Here is a 15443-nt window from a genome sequence, read left to right on the forward strand (position 1 = left end):
ACCTTGAAATTTAACACAGCGAATAGATTCTAAGCTCTCCTTGAAATGTTTATGACTATTGGTGGCAATGTCTTGAACTTATGGATAAGGCATGATTCTCTGTGCTTTCTCTCCCGTTCAGAACGGAACTTTGACTGTAAGATGTAGAGTTTAAATTGATCTATGTTATGACCTGGCTGGTTTAAATGCTCGGCGATGGCTTTGTCCCGCTTTCTAGTTGTGCCCGCGCGATGCCCGTTTAATCTGGCGTTCATTGATTGTCCCGTTTCACGGATATAATGTTTCATACAGAAGCAGCATTCAAGCGTATAAATCACATCCGAACTTGTACAAGTAAAGCTAGATTTGACTTCCTATGTCTAACAATTTGCGGTGATTTTAATTTTAATGTCACTTGCAAGGTGCCTGCAGGTTTTGCACCTGGGGCGACAACATGCTTTCATTACGGGGGAATGAAGTTGGCTGACATTTGCGTGCAGTAAGATGTCTTTAAAGCCTTTAAAGGCTTTAGATATCAATGAATTAATGTATATTCTCGAAGAGCACTGCAAGGAACAACTTACAATAATTACTAATCAACTCGACAGGATTAATTTAATGGAACCGTAAAAAAGAGAACTTGAACAATTTCTCCAATCTGGAGAGGAAAAATTACTAGATAAATACAAGCACAAAAGTATTATAGCTGCAGATCGGACCCAGAAAACTAATGTAACCTCGACAGCAAATGACTCGACCGATAGTCCTACACGCGAGCATCCAGAGTACTGTAGCACCGTAGTAGACATATTCCAGAGACTAATCGCCGAGGAAGTGGATCTCCTAAAACTTGGTCTAACGTTTTGTCCTACACGCGAGCATCCAGAGCACTGTAGCACCGTAGTAGACATATTCCAGAGTCTAATCGCCGAGGAACTGGATCTCCTAAAACTTGGTCTAACGTTTTGTCCTACACGCGAGCATCCAGAGCACTGTAGCACAGTAGTAGACATTAATCGCCGAGGAACCGGATCTCCTAACACTTGGTCTAACGTTTTGTCCCACGAGCATCGCAGTAAACGAATACGAACTCCACGAAGTTATAACAGACTTTTCAAGACGCATGCGCATCAAGGAGTTCTTTTTAGATAGGCCACAAGCAGGAAAAGAAGAGATAGAGACTCTCTTAGACCACCTAGTACGTGGACACCGGAAACCGAACAGTGCCCCGACCTGAATTTATACATAAGGCTGATCTCAAAGGAAATTCTAGAGTCAGCGCGGCATTGCCGGAAACGCAAAAAAAAGTGTCCCCAGCTCAGCACCAAATGTTTAAAAAACTCGCGGAAAGCAATCATATTGCAATAAAACCAGCAGACAAAGGCGGCAGCAGGCAAAGGCGGCCCATGCCTTTTCTATAGGCATGGGCCTATAGAAAAGTACAAGAATAAGGCCTCCAAACAACTGAGCAACCACACCAATTACAGAAAACTCGACTCTAACCCAACTTCAGAATACAGCAGTACTGTGAAAAACACAATAGCGGAGCTCCTGTCCAGGGAACTAATCACGCAATCTGCATATTGCTTCATGATGCCCAAAAACCAAAAAGCAGGCCGCTTTTATCTTCCTAGAATAGATAAAGTTCCCATCGAAGAATTATATAGAGCAGAAATCCGGTTCGGCCTATTGTGTTTAATAACAACACACCTACCTAGTCAATATCTAAATTCTTAAATCACCACCTGCCAAAAATACCCACCACCCTTTTGTTCAAGACGCACCGTACTTCGTCCGAATTATGACGGCATCAACGCCAACCAAATCTTTTCCGACCACGCTATTCTAGTCAATTTGGATGTTTCTGCCCTTTACACTAACATACCCATGAGTGAAGGAATTGAAGCCGTTTCTAAATCCCTCGCAATCAATCCCCAAGTGCACGCTCCTAAAGTTTACCTGTCGCTCCTTAGGTTAGTTCCCACGCTCAACTATTTCGAATTCGATTCTATTCACTAACTACAAACTTTCGGCACTAACATGGGAACACGCCGCAAGCGCGTTAACCGATTTAATTACCAATTTCAATCGCTTTCACCCGAGTAATAAATTTACTGCTCACCACTCTCCTAGTCAGATCAACTTCCTCTACACGACGGTCCACATAGAAAGTGGAAACCTGAGAACTACACTTTACCTACGAATACTCAGCCATATTAAGACTCCAACAGTCATCACCGCGACACTTCAAGCAAGGAATTTTCGTCGGACAAGCGAAACGAATAAGAAGGCTCTGCAGCGAAGACCATGATTATATCGACCACCTAAATGACCCTAAAACAGCGCTAGTCGAGAGAAACTATCCATAAGTTGCTCTCGATTGAGCTTATGATGTCGTGTCAAGATTGTAGACTGTCGGAGTTAGCGAAGACACAGCCTACACCAGAATTGGATAGACCGCCAGCCTTTACAACCAAATATTGTAGTGCACACCCAAACATAAACAACATCCTACGAAAATACCACCCAATCAGGGGCATAAGCAGGGGGGGGGGGGGGGGGGGCTTATGGGGCTTTAGCTCCCCTCCCCGAAATGTTTTCAGGTGGTCCATGCACCACCGACCAAAACAACCCACGGCGCCGGAAAGCATTCTGGATTTCGTCTAGAATGTCATTTTCATGCTTGAAAAGACCAGGAGTCACATGCACCAGGAGTCACATAACGCAAGGAGCCGCACACGAGCACAGAGTTTCAAGGGCGTTTTGATGGAGAGTGGGCTCCTCGCGGCATCTTGCAGCGGCCGCAGAGTCTGCGGAGTGCGTGGATTTCAGTTCCGAAACTATATGGGTATAAAGTTCTCGTACATTTTTGATGTGAGAGGTGCATTGACATTTCTAAAGTCGTGCTTTAACTTTTCAATTTCGGAATTTAGTGGTTTCAATGGGCTTATAAGCATTTCTGCCGTCAAGTCACAGAAAAAAATATGAACATTCTTTTCACCTGCGCCAAAGCATCCACGTCAAGACACTAAAGCCAGCAAATGTAGCTACGTTCATATTTATTCTTCTACTTTCACTTTTATTCGCGAGGTCCCATTGAGTCTCTTCGATTTTCTTGTTCACGCTACCCGCGGGGTGCCAGAGCCAGCCTGAGCGCATTCGTATTTCCCGTGTTGCCCCAACCACCTCGCGGGGCAGTTCAGTGCGCGTAAATTTTTCGCTAGCCGAGTGGATTTTCGCCTAGCAGAGGTTTGGACGCCTTCTGGATAGCAGACGAAAAGAAGAAACAATGGTCGCTCGCCACAATTACTGTGGGGACTCCACGTATTGCAACGCCTCCGCTGCAGCGCAGTCTCTCCGGAATCTTGTCTGGCCGGTGTAGGACACCGAGCAGTATGCGTATAGTTCACTGTGAAAGAAACGTTTCACTTTTTCTTCGATATTCCTTCGGTAGCCACATTAGGTGCCCAAAGTAAGCAGCATATTGTGGCTAACATGCTTTCCTTTGCGTGTTCTCATTTCAGTGACCCGCGCCACAAAAAAAAAGAAAATGAGAAGAAATATGACATTGGTCCGGCGCAGCGAATTGTCGCATGGGTTTCTTTTTTTTTTACTTCTTTTGCGGTAAGTAATAGGCCACGGGTCGCTTCAGTTGCCGGATATTATTATTACAATATTGCGAGCGCTTATATGGACACTACAGGCGCATTCCTGCCGTCACCGTCGCCGTCATGTTCCGTATAAAGTCCAAGGGCGATAACATCGACACCGCGCACCGCATGCTGTATGTGCGAGTGAAAGGGTTGGGGGGGTGGCATGGATGAGCCTACAGTGGTGGCTCAGTCTTGTGTGCCCAAGGGGGAAAAGCGGGAAGGAAGCGTGCCGCCTTCCGCCGCGTGCTGTGCATTGGGGGAGGGGAGGAAGCAGGGAGCGGGCGTTAGGCGTTTTTGATGTGTCAATTGGTAATTGCGCAACATGTTTATTTGCCTTGCTTGACGCGTAATGTACTGTGATGTTTTCTTAGATACCTAGATTAATTAGAGACGTATACGTATCTTTAAATATCTTATTGCGAGGTTTTGTGTGTGCGTGCAGTGAATTTTGTTTACAGTGACATTTTTTTTCCCTTTATGAAGCCGTATAAATATAGCTTCGCTTTGTATATTTCATTACATCTTTGCATTTCTAATGTAATCTGGTGAGTCTAATGAAAGTGAGCCAACCACCCCCTCGCAATAGCGCTTTGTTCATTATCTGCGAAGCATGTGCGTAAAACACACGCATCTCTCGTTTACAAACGCGCTCCGCAGGTGTGAGGATAAAGGTTCTTTAGTGCTCTCATACTCTGGGTTGAACATGGTTGCGTGATATAATGGACACTGCAAAAGTTGAACAACGTGGTATCGTGAGCTGAACGTATTTCTCAAATAGAAATTGGTCGCCGTACGGCTGCTGTGTACGTTGAACATTGAATTTCATTGGCCACTGTGAAGCGTTGGAGCAAGCGGTTCAAAGAAGGACATCAAGCTTGCAAAGACAAGCCAAGACCGTGCCAAAGCCACCATGCAATCACCCCCAACACAACTAGAAAGGTTAATGAGCTGATTAGACAAGAACGGAGGCTAAGCATCGATGAACTGGCAGAGCACGTAAGCAGGAGTCACGTTTCGGTTCACACCATAATTCATTACCATCTCAGTTATCGGCTCTTGTGTGCACAATAGATGCCCGAGATTCTGAACCACCGCCAGAAGACGGAGAAGTTCGGCACTGCCTTGACTCATCTGATCCGATATCACAATCAGCGTGACGACTTCTTGTTTGCAGGTGTGAGCGGGAATGAATCATGGAGTCAGTACTACGAACCGGAAACACAATGGAAAGCTTACAGTGGAAACATTCGCATTCACCACCCCCGAAGAAAGCAAAGGCAGTAATTTCCATTGGAATGGTGTTGTTGACTTTTTTTTTCGATCAACAGGAGCCATTACTGATAGAATTGGGTAATCCTGGAGAGACTATCAATCGTTTCCAACATTGTGAAACATTGGATCGGCGGCGCGTTGCAATCAAGAACAAACGACGTGGAAAATTGACGAATGGGGTAATTTTGCTGCCCGAAAATGCCCGTGCCCACGTCGCTGATTTCGTTAATACAAACCTGGCAAATTTAAGTGGGAAACGCTGCAACATCCGCCATACAGCCCAGACCTGACGCTTGCGACTTCCTCATTTCGGAAATTGAAAAATGGCTCAAGGGAACTAGAATCGTGTCGGACGATGACGTAAAGGAGTCAGTTACAGACTTTTGGAAGCAGCAGCCCAAGGACCTTTATGACACGGGAATGCCGCGACTCCAGTCAGTGGAACCAATGCCTGAATGCTCGTAGAGACTACTTTTAAATAAAGTACCCCGTTTGTGATATCTTCCCATTGGCTCACTTGCATTGGGAGGCGGTATTTGGAGGTGGTATTGGGACGGTTATAAGACAGAGGCATCAGGGTAAAGAAAGAGAAATGCGAGTTTTTCAAAGACAAGTTGCAGTACTTGGGACATGTCATTAGCGCGCACGGAATTGAACCAGCAACTGACAAGCTAGAAGCCATCGCAGAGGCTCCGCGTCCTACGGACAAGCAGCAATTACATTCACTGTTGGGCCTTGATAAACTACTATGGCAAGTTTGTTCCTAACCGGTCAAGCGTCGTTTTGCCCCTAAACAGAATGCTGCGGCTCAATGTTCCCTGGGCCTGGAGTGACGAGTGCGAAGCAGCCAGTGACAGCAGCTGCTTCGCAGCTGCTGTCACAGCCACCGGTTCTCGCTCACTACGACCCCAGTGCGCCCCCTGCAACTGTCGTGTGATGTATCGGAATGTGGTATAGGAGCTGTCATCGCTCATGTGGAGCCATATGGTCAGTGCCATCCGGTTGCGTACGCATCCCGTACTTTATCTTCAGCGGAGGTCAATTATAGTCAGCTGGAAAAAGAGGCGCTCGGTCTAGTTTTCGGCGTCAAACGCTTCCACTACTATCTTTTCGGGCGTCCATTTGTTCTCGTTGCTCACCACAAACCCTTGCAGACAATTTTCGGTCCCAAGACGGTATACTAACTATTGCCGCAGCTAGACTGCAACGCTGGATTTTAGTTCTGTCTGCTTACAATTTTACTTTGAAGTATAAGCCATCGAGCGAAACGCCGAAGCAGGTTGCTTATCTCGATTGCCTCTGCCAAGTGAAAGTGAAGAATGCTCGGATGACCAGTTCTATCTCCCACGCATGCAGTCCTTGCCAATCAACTGTCGTGATGTGGAACGTGACACGACCCGAGATCCGATTCTAAAGGTGGTCATGCAGCACGCAATGAACGGTTGGCCTGGGAACGTCATGAGTGAAGAAATGAAGCCGTTTTTTCAGAGATGCTGTGAACTTTCCGCGCAGCTAGGATGTCTTCTTCTTGGAATGCGTGTCGTTATTCCTCCGAAAGACCAGTCGCAGATGCTCGAAGAATTGCACCAGGGACATCCTGGAATTGTTCGGATGAAAGAACTAGCACGCAGTTACGTGTGGTGGCCAGGCATCGATCGCGACATTGAGACCCATGTGCGTTCTTGCAACCCCTGTTTAACTTAACGCGTGATGCCTTGCCCGGCTCCTTTGCACCCGGGAACGTCTGCACACAGATTTCGCAGGACCTTTCAAGGGTGCCATGTTCCTGGTTGTGGTCAACGCTCACTCCTGGTGGCCGGAGGTGTGCCAAATGCGAGAAACGTCCGCGGAAAACACAGTAAACCGTCTCCACAAAATCTTCTGCAGGTTTGGTTACCTTGAAGTTATGGTATCTGACAATGGGCCGCAATTCATCTCGGCTGTATTTTCAAGCTACCTTAAGAGCATTCGCCCGCGCCATGTAAGGACGTCAGCCTACCATCCGAGCAGTAATGGACAGGCTGAACGATTTGTCCTAACTTTGAAAACGGCACTGCGGAAAAGTACTGCCGCGAGCTCAAGCACAACGTTGGGAGAGTTTTCGTTGTCTTACAGGAACACTCGACATGCGACCACTGAGAAGGCGCCGGCTACTCTCTTGCTACAGGGTCGACTCCGCACCCATCTAGATGCAGTCAAGCCGTCGCTGCAGCAGAAGGTTTCGATGCGGCAGTTGGTCCAGACATTGCGTCGCAAGCAGCGCGCACGTGGATTCGCTGTGAGTGAAAGCGTTCTTGGGCGAAATTTCAGACGCGGTGCAAAGCGGTTGCCTGAGATTGTGTTAGGGCGGACTGGACCTGTTTCATACAGAGTTCGTGTGAAAACCGGTCGAGGTGTGTTTGCCTTGAAGCGCCACCACAACCATATAATGGCGACGAGGATCGACGCATCGACAGCGGGACTCTGCAGCTCAGTTGGCATTGTCTTCTTCACTTTGGAACCGACAATACTGCGAGATGACCTCGCAACTGGGACAGATGGAACCTTCTGACAACTCGACCAGTGACTGGACGTCGTACGACGAGCGCCTCTCATCGTACCTGAGGGCAAACAAGGTTCCAGCCGACCTTCAAGTCGACGTTTTCGTGAGTGTCATCGGTCCGAAAACCTACCAACTGTAAATGTCTTTGACAGCTTCCTTTACGCATACTTCGATGTCGTTAAGCGCGCTAAGGGAAGTTTTGAGCAAACACCTGTCGCCAAAGCCAACCGGAATTGCCGAGAGAGCCAAGTTTTACCGCGCCGTGCAAGGTGAAACGCCGACCATAGCTCAGTTTGTAGTATAACAGATACGCAGGCTGGCTCAAACCTGCGCGACGATGCGATTCACGACACGTTTGTGTGTGCCATGCGGCGAATAAACATCCAGCGACAGCTGTTCGTCGAGGGCAAGCACTTCTTCCCAGCTTATCACAGCCGGCGGTCCAGCTGTGCTGGCGCTCGCCTGTCATCTTGTCCATGGAATAAAGAAATGCCTTTGCGTACTTTCCCTGCAACTGCCTGGTTCCTGCCTGCCTGGAAGAACACCACACTCGTATGTTTTGGAGAACTCCTGTTTTCTATATGTGCTCTCTTTTGCGACTATAATTTCGGTATAAATACAGTACACGACCGGTGACAGCTGCTCCTGCGCAATACATTGAAACAAAGGACAGCGTCATTGAGACTTTTTCCTGACCATAGGATATGCACAAAAATTCAATAAAATATTTGTCCTCAATTTGTTCATTTCTGGGCCTTTACATTTTTCTTATCAGCGGCATGCACTGCTTTGCTGGGGTCGTATAATGTAAAACTATTCCAATATGTTTTTATTCCAATCTCCTGACGTCCAATTTACGTAACCGCCGACGCAAGCATCGGGCGGTCACCTGTAGCGTTGCCTGAACAGCCCAAGTAAACGCTCTCCTCGTTTATAGGAAATCACTTTTGTTTGCTTTCAAAATAAATAACATGGCCTACATTGAGCGGTTTTTCTTATCCAATCGGCTGAGGTGAGGAGCACGCTCAAGTGGAGAGGGTTTCGATGGGGCTGAGCCAGCGCCCTGAAAATGGATAAACGGATGAAGAGGGAGGTGCGGGCGTCTGCAATTGGTCTGCTTTCTCTTAGGTTGCGGTGGCTGGTCGAAAATCGTGGCGGCGGGCAACGGGCCACTAAGAATTTCACCAAAACGGCTTCCCAGCAAAGAAGAGTTGGTAGAGCGAAGTCGTAAACCTACTGAGAATCCTAGAAAACCTTACATAGCCACGCTAAATGTTTTATTATACGCAAATAAACCTCTGCTCCCCGGCAGGTACGAGTACCCAGTGCCTGGGCCATCTTTTATTCCTTTGGGAACGGGGCAGCCTGCGGCTATACAGAAAAAAAAAAAACTGTTTTGTTCGGCATATTAATGCATCTTTAACGCGTACACGTTACATTGACGCGGTGAGGTTTAGCGGTTTAGTGACCTCGCGTGACAGGCAAATGAAGTGGGTGTAGCCCGATAACTTCTGGCGAATAGCAGAGGGCTAACGGCGAAAATCTGTCGAATCAGGAATAATCATTTTTCTTTTGTTCGGTCTAATCATGCGTAACGAGTGTGCACCGGTCATATCAGAGGGTGAGCTATCGCGGTTTTTCTGACGTCGTGTGATCGACAGACGAAGTGGGTGTGGTCGAAAAAAGATTTTGACCAATCGTGGAGTGCTGATTTTAGAATTGGAATAGAAAAGGTTCGAATAGCTTTACGTCTTAGCGCCCCTGGTTTAAAACTGATATAGTTCTAAAATTCGTGTGATATTTTATTTACTTACTAAATAGCCAAAAAAAAAAAAACATGGAAGCATTGATGCCAGTCATTTTGTACAAAATGGACACTATAACGTAAAACTATTCCAAACTATTGTATTTCAATTCTGCAATCAGCCTCCACGATTGGTCAAAAACTTTGTCGGACCACCCCTACTTCACCTGTCTCTCACGCGACGTCGTGAAAACTGCGATAGCTCCCCATCTGATATGACGTATACACACTGATTATACATGACTTGAACGAGCAAAAGAAAAAACGTTATTTCTTATACGACGCCTTTTCGCCATTAGCCCTGCGCTATCGGGGAAAAGTTTTCGGGCTGCACCCTCTTCATCTATCTGTCACTCGACGTCCCAAAGCCACAAAAAGTCACCACGTCAAAGTGACGTGTACGCGTGAAAGATGCATTCATATGCCGAACAAAAATGAATTTTCATCTGAATAGCCGCAGGCTGCCCGTTCCGAAAGGAATAAAAGATGGCTGCCGCCGAGCGCTCAGGCACTGGCTACTCGCACCAGCCGGGAAGCATGGGTTTATTTGCGTATTAGGAAACATTTTTTTTAACGGGAAAATCAGACATCCACCCGTTCGTAGCAATTGCTACAAAGGAACCTCATACGGGGTCCTTGAAAAAAAAGCCTCGCAGTCGAAGAAAAATTTGCCCTGGTCCGGGACTCGAAACCGCGACCACCGCCTTTCCGTGGCAGCCGCTCTACCATCTGAGCTAACTAAGGCGGCTAGCAGAAGCAGATGGCAGGGCGAAGTCGAATTTGTCGGCAAGTCGAAGCAAAGGCAAGAGTTTAACGTAATAGTTCTGCGGAACCCCCCAAGGTGAAGTAAGTATTAAAGGGAAAATAAGACATCCACCCGTTCGTAGCAATTGCTACAAAGGAAATCCTTTGTAGCAATTGCAACGAACGGGTGGATGTCTGATTTTCCCTTCAATTATTACTCCATTCCACATTGCGGGTTTCCGCAGAACTATTACGTCAAACTCTTGGGTTTGCTTCGAGCTGTCGACAAATTCGACTTCGCCCTGCCAGCTGCCTCGTTAGCTCAGATGGTAGAGCGGGCTGGCCTGGGAAGGTGGTGCCCCCCGGTTCCAGTGCCGGACCAGCACGAATTTTTCTTCAACTGCGAGGCTTTTCTTTCGAGGAACCCGTATGGGTTTCCATTGTTGCAAATGCTACCAACAGGTGGATGTCTGATGTTCCCTTTAATAACTACTTCACCCCACCTTGTGGTTTTCCGCAGAACTATTACGTCAATAAAACTTTTTGCGTCCGTGTAATGCTTTCGAGCACTTTCTGCACGTTTAAAACCTCGTTCTGCCAACTCTTCTTTGCTGAGGATCTATTTTAGCGCCATTCTAAAGCTTCCGTTGCATGCCAGCGCGATTTTAGACCAGCCACCGCAAGCTAAGTAAGGGAAAGCGAACCAATCACAGACGCCGGCACCACGCTCTTCATATGGTTGTCGATTTTCAGTGAAGTGGCTCGGCCCCATGGGCTCCCCCACCAGTTGAGAGTGCTCCTGGCCTCTTGACAGCGAATTAGATTTTATCTTATTACTTATTTAGTACATACTGCAGACCTTTCGGTCCAAGCAGAGGGGCAATAGAACGTATACAAACAAAAGAGAACAAATTAAGAACAAACAAATACAAATTTATACAAATTTTAGTAACACTGTGTCCGTAAACTGTCGTTCCATTCTGATACTGTTCTGGGAAAGAAAGAAAATTTAAACGTGTCAGTTCGAGGATAATAGGGTGTTAGTGAATCCGGATGATGCTGTCTTGTTTGCCGTGTTATGGCAGGCGTTATATAAGTCGATGGTTTAATTTCAAGCCTGTTGTTGAGAAGAAGGGAAAAGAATTCAAGTCTTAGCAGCTTTCGGCGCGATTCAAGAGTAGGTATGGAGTTTTCTGTCATAATTTTAGAGAGAGAGTACAGTCTTGCGAATTTATTAAATATAAACCTGACTGCCTTTCTTTGTATTTTTTCAAGACGCACGATATTTGATTTAGTGTAAGGATCCCATGATATACATGCATACTCTAACTTTGGTCTAATAAATGTAATATAACACAGTAATTTCACATTATGAGGGGCATTTCTCAGTTTGTATCTTAGGAAACAGAGTTTGCGGAAAGCAGAAGAACAAATATCATTAATGTGCATGTTCCATGACAATGTGGAAGTCAAAGTAACACCTAAGTATTTGTAATTGTGAGTTTCACGCAGAGCTGAAGAACCTAGCGTATAAGAAAAGGTTAGTGGGCTTTTTTTACGAGTAACACGAAGAAATACGGATTTATCAGCGTTAATAAACATACCCCATTCATTACACCACTTTAATATGTTATTTAAATTCTTTTCGAGGACAGTCTGATCATTCTGACAAGTTATGTCACTGTACAAAATACAATCATCGGCAAACAGTCTAATTTGCACACCAGGAGTTATGGTTTTAACAATGTCATTTATATAAATTAAAAACAGTACAGGCCCCAAGACACTACCTTGGGGCACCCCTGATGTGACTGGAAGAGTGGCCGAGCTATGTTCACCTATTGTAACGTACCGAGTGCGTTTGCTCAGGTAAGCAATAATCTAGTTTATGAAAATGTCAGGTATGCCAATAATTCTAAGTTGGAAGATTAATTTGTCGTGCGGAACCTTATTGAAGGCTTTTCTGAAATCTAAAAATATTACATGTATTTGGCCATTATTGTCTAGAGATAAAGCAAATGAATGAATCACTGATACCAATTGCGTTACAGTCGAATAACCCTTTCTGAAGCCATGCTGAAACTCCGTGAGCACATTGTTTTCAGCTAAGAATTCTTTTATATAGTTTGCCACGATGTGCTCCAAGAGCTTGCAGCATTCTGATGTCAGAGAAATGGGACGATAATTTTGTAATCTTAGGCGATCTCCTTTTTTAAATATTGGAACAACTCGGGCCACTCTCCATTCATCGGGCAGTTGTGCCGACAGCACAGACGCAGAAAAAATTCATACAAGAAAGCTGGCAATAAGTTCAGGATAACGTTTTAGAAACATGTTTGGGATTTCGTCAGGGCCACAAGAAGCTTTGGTTTTTAGGTTTACCAACATGTTGACAATTCCAGCATAAGAAATAGAATCCACATCGAATACCTGTTTCACTGGAAGCATAGTAATGCAATCATCTGACACTGCAAAGACACTCTGAAAATACTCATTAAAATGTTGTGCTATGTCTTCGTCATTAGTTATTGATGTGCCCTCAATTATTATTCGTGAAATCGGTTTCTTTCTTTCCTTCATATGGTTCCAAATTTTGTAGGATCATTTTTAATAAAGTTAGGCAGAGAGTTGTTATAATAGTCACTCTTTGCAGCAGTCACCTTCTGTTGAAGAGAGTTCTGCGCCTCTTTTATTTTAACATGATTACCATGCTTTCTTTTTAACCTTTTTACCTTGCGTTTAATATGAATAACAACGCGTGTCACCCAAGGTGTGTGCTTGCGAACTTTCTTTTTTTTACTAGGGATGAATTGGTTCATGCAAAAGTGGCACATAATTTTCAATCAATTCCATAGAGAACAGGCATCAGTGCTGATAAAATCAACAAGACAGTTTTCCATGTGCTCAATGATGGACACATCATCGGCATGAGAATAATCTTTGTAGCTAAGCACTAAGGAATAGTATTGCGTCATCTGTAGAACTGGTAAGGTAATGCTCACTAGCCGGTGGTCGGAAAGTCCTTCTTCAATACAAACGAAATATTCCGCAAAATCTTGGCTAAGAAATACGAAATCGAGAATGGAACTGCAAATTAGATAAGACAAGCCGCTCAGTATAGGCAATGTTATTTGTTTTTCAAGCAAACAAGAGTGACCTCCTGTGAACGAGGAAAGTGTTTGATTGGTCTGTTCAGACAACCCTGCGGTTGACCGCCAGATGCTTGCGTCGGTGGTTACGCAAGTATGGCGTCAGGAGATTGGAATAAAAACATATTGGAATAGTTTTACGTTATAGGGCCCAATTTTCCGGACATGCGAGTTTATTCTTTCATGAAAGAAATACATATTTTACTTGCCTTGACAGTGCGGAACGTTCAAGAATTTGTTTGCAGCATCTTTTGCAATGGCAATGCAGTTTTCAACTATTTGATCCCTTTACAAATTATATAAGGAGGAAGCCGAGCTGCAACGTGAGTCCCCTCCCCCCCACCTCCCCGCGAGCGATATTTCTGGCTACGCCACTGCTCCCAATATAATCAAGTAATGAGCTTCAAAGAAAATAGTTCCCGGATGTACCAATGGTGACCTATCGCCGCAATAGGAAATTAATAGACATATTAGTGCACCCAAAAGTCAGCCAATATCATTCCCTCCTGATAAAAGCATGTTGTCGCCCCAGGTGCAACACCTGCAGACACCTTCAAAGTGACAATGAAATTGAAAGCACCGCAAATGGTTATACAAACGAAGTCAACTCTAGCTTTACTTGTACATGTTCGGAATGCTATTCATATGCTTGAAAGTTCATTCTGTAATAAACAATATATCAGTGAAACGGGACAATCAGTGAAGGTCAGATTTAACGGACATCGCGCGGACACAGCTAGAAAGCTTGACAAAGCCATCGCCGAGCCTTTCAACCAACCAGGTCATAACACTGATGAACTTATACTCTACATCTTACAGTCAAATCACCGCTCTGAACGAGAGAGAAAATACAAAGAATCATACCTTATCCATAAGCTGAGGACATTGCAATGAATAGGCAAAAACACTTTAAAGGGAGCTTCAGAATCTATTCGCTATGCTAAATTTCAAGCTATAAGCAACAACACTCAGTTTGGCTGCTTATTGTTTTCTTTTTCTTTTTTCCTTTTTCTTTTATTTCTTTATTTATTCCATTTCAATACTTTCTTTTATTTTCTTTTGTATTTTTACGAGCACCAGTTTCTGCCACTCTTTCTATTCTCTCTTTAAAAGACAAGATAGCCCACAACCACGAGACACACTGGCTTACACACAGCCGTTGAGACGTGACGGACAGAGAGCCATGTCCATGGCCTTGTGCACAGCACTCCTTTATTCTCAATTCCACACCCTCGTCGCTAACACACCCTCACTCATGCCCGCGCCCACCCGCCTTACGCGCTCGCCCACTTTAGAAGAAGCCCACCTATACATACTGTGGCGCGAAAGCCATATGTCGCCTTAGAGAAGACAAGTCCACTTGTCGAAACGTCAAAAGACGGGACAAACGAAGACACATAGGGACACACACAGCACTGTGTGTGTCCCAATGTGTCTTCTTTTATACCGTCTTCTAATCGCACTGCCGTGCTTCCCTTGAAGAACAGAAGGAAGATTAGGCAAATCGGTGTGCCAACGATCATTCCCACGCTGGCTGAACTGTCCTGCTTCCAGCTCCGGTAGACTCTAGCGCCACATTTCTCTACAGCTAACTATATGCAACTGTGTGATGTTGCGGACACAGAAGAGGCGCAGTGCCTTTGACAGCAAGACATACTAGGAGAACTAGACGCATCATCACGCTCTGCTCAATAATCCCTCCAGCAGAGCCAGGGCAGTGCTCCTCCTTTTGTTGCTGGTTTCAGCTCTGCGCGTACAGTGGCATTCCGGCTTTGCAGCTGTGCGCGCGCTGTGGTTTTAAGGAAGTGGACATTAAACTTGACAAAAGGTGGCTGAGTGCAGGGAAACACGAGGATGAACGAAGGCACCCACTTCTGGAATGGTTCGCTCTAGTAGGCACGCTAACAGTGAACAAAGTGATGTGCCAAAGACGCCGAATGACGCAGACAGTATAATGAGTGGTCAGGTGGGTCAAGTAAGTGGTGGGGTCTCAGCTTCTTGCCTTAGTCAGTGGCAGGTAGGTAACTGATATGGCGAAAGATGCTTTGGAAAATGTGATCAGTTGCAAAGTATATATTTCTCCGTCTCACGAAAGCTTAGCTTCTCCAAATAAAACATATGGACTGGATCTCTAAGATATTGTTTTATTGTGGAGACATTGTTTTTCAAATCAACCTTCATGTCTCTCTGCCGTATTCGGACTCCCTTGTGAGTGCCACCACTTGTCCGTATAAATTATTCCAACCTAATAGTGAAATGTCGTACTTTGTTACATTACAATAGGCTTAGTTGTGACTGTA

The 15443-nt window shown here is 45.3% G+C and overlaps 1 protein-coding gene across 1 annotated transcript in view; it reads right to left on the reverse strand.

Annotated features, from left to right (window-relative positions):
• Positions 1 to 15443, reverse strand: part of LOC126529915 (uncharacterized) — a 934270-nt gene that overhangs the window by 353426 nt on the left and 565401 nt on the right. The window lies entirely within an intron of this gene.

The sequence above is a fragment of the Dermacentor andersoni genome, chromosome 5, assembly GCF_023375885.2.
Source record: "Dermacentor andersoni chromosome 5, qqDerAnde1_hic_scaffold, whole genome shotgun sequence".
Classification (NCBI taxonomy): Eukaryota; Metazoa; Arthropoda; class Arachnida; order Ixodida; family Ixodidae; genus Dermacentor; species Dermacentor andersoni.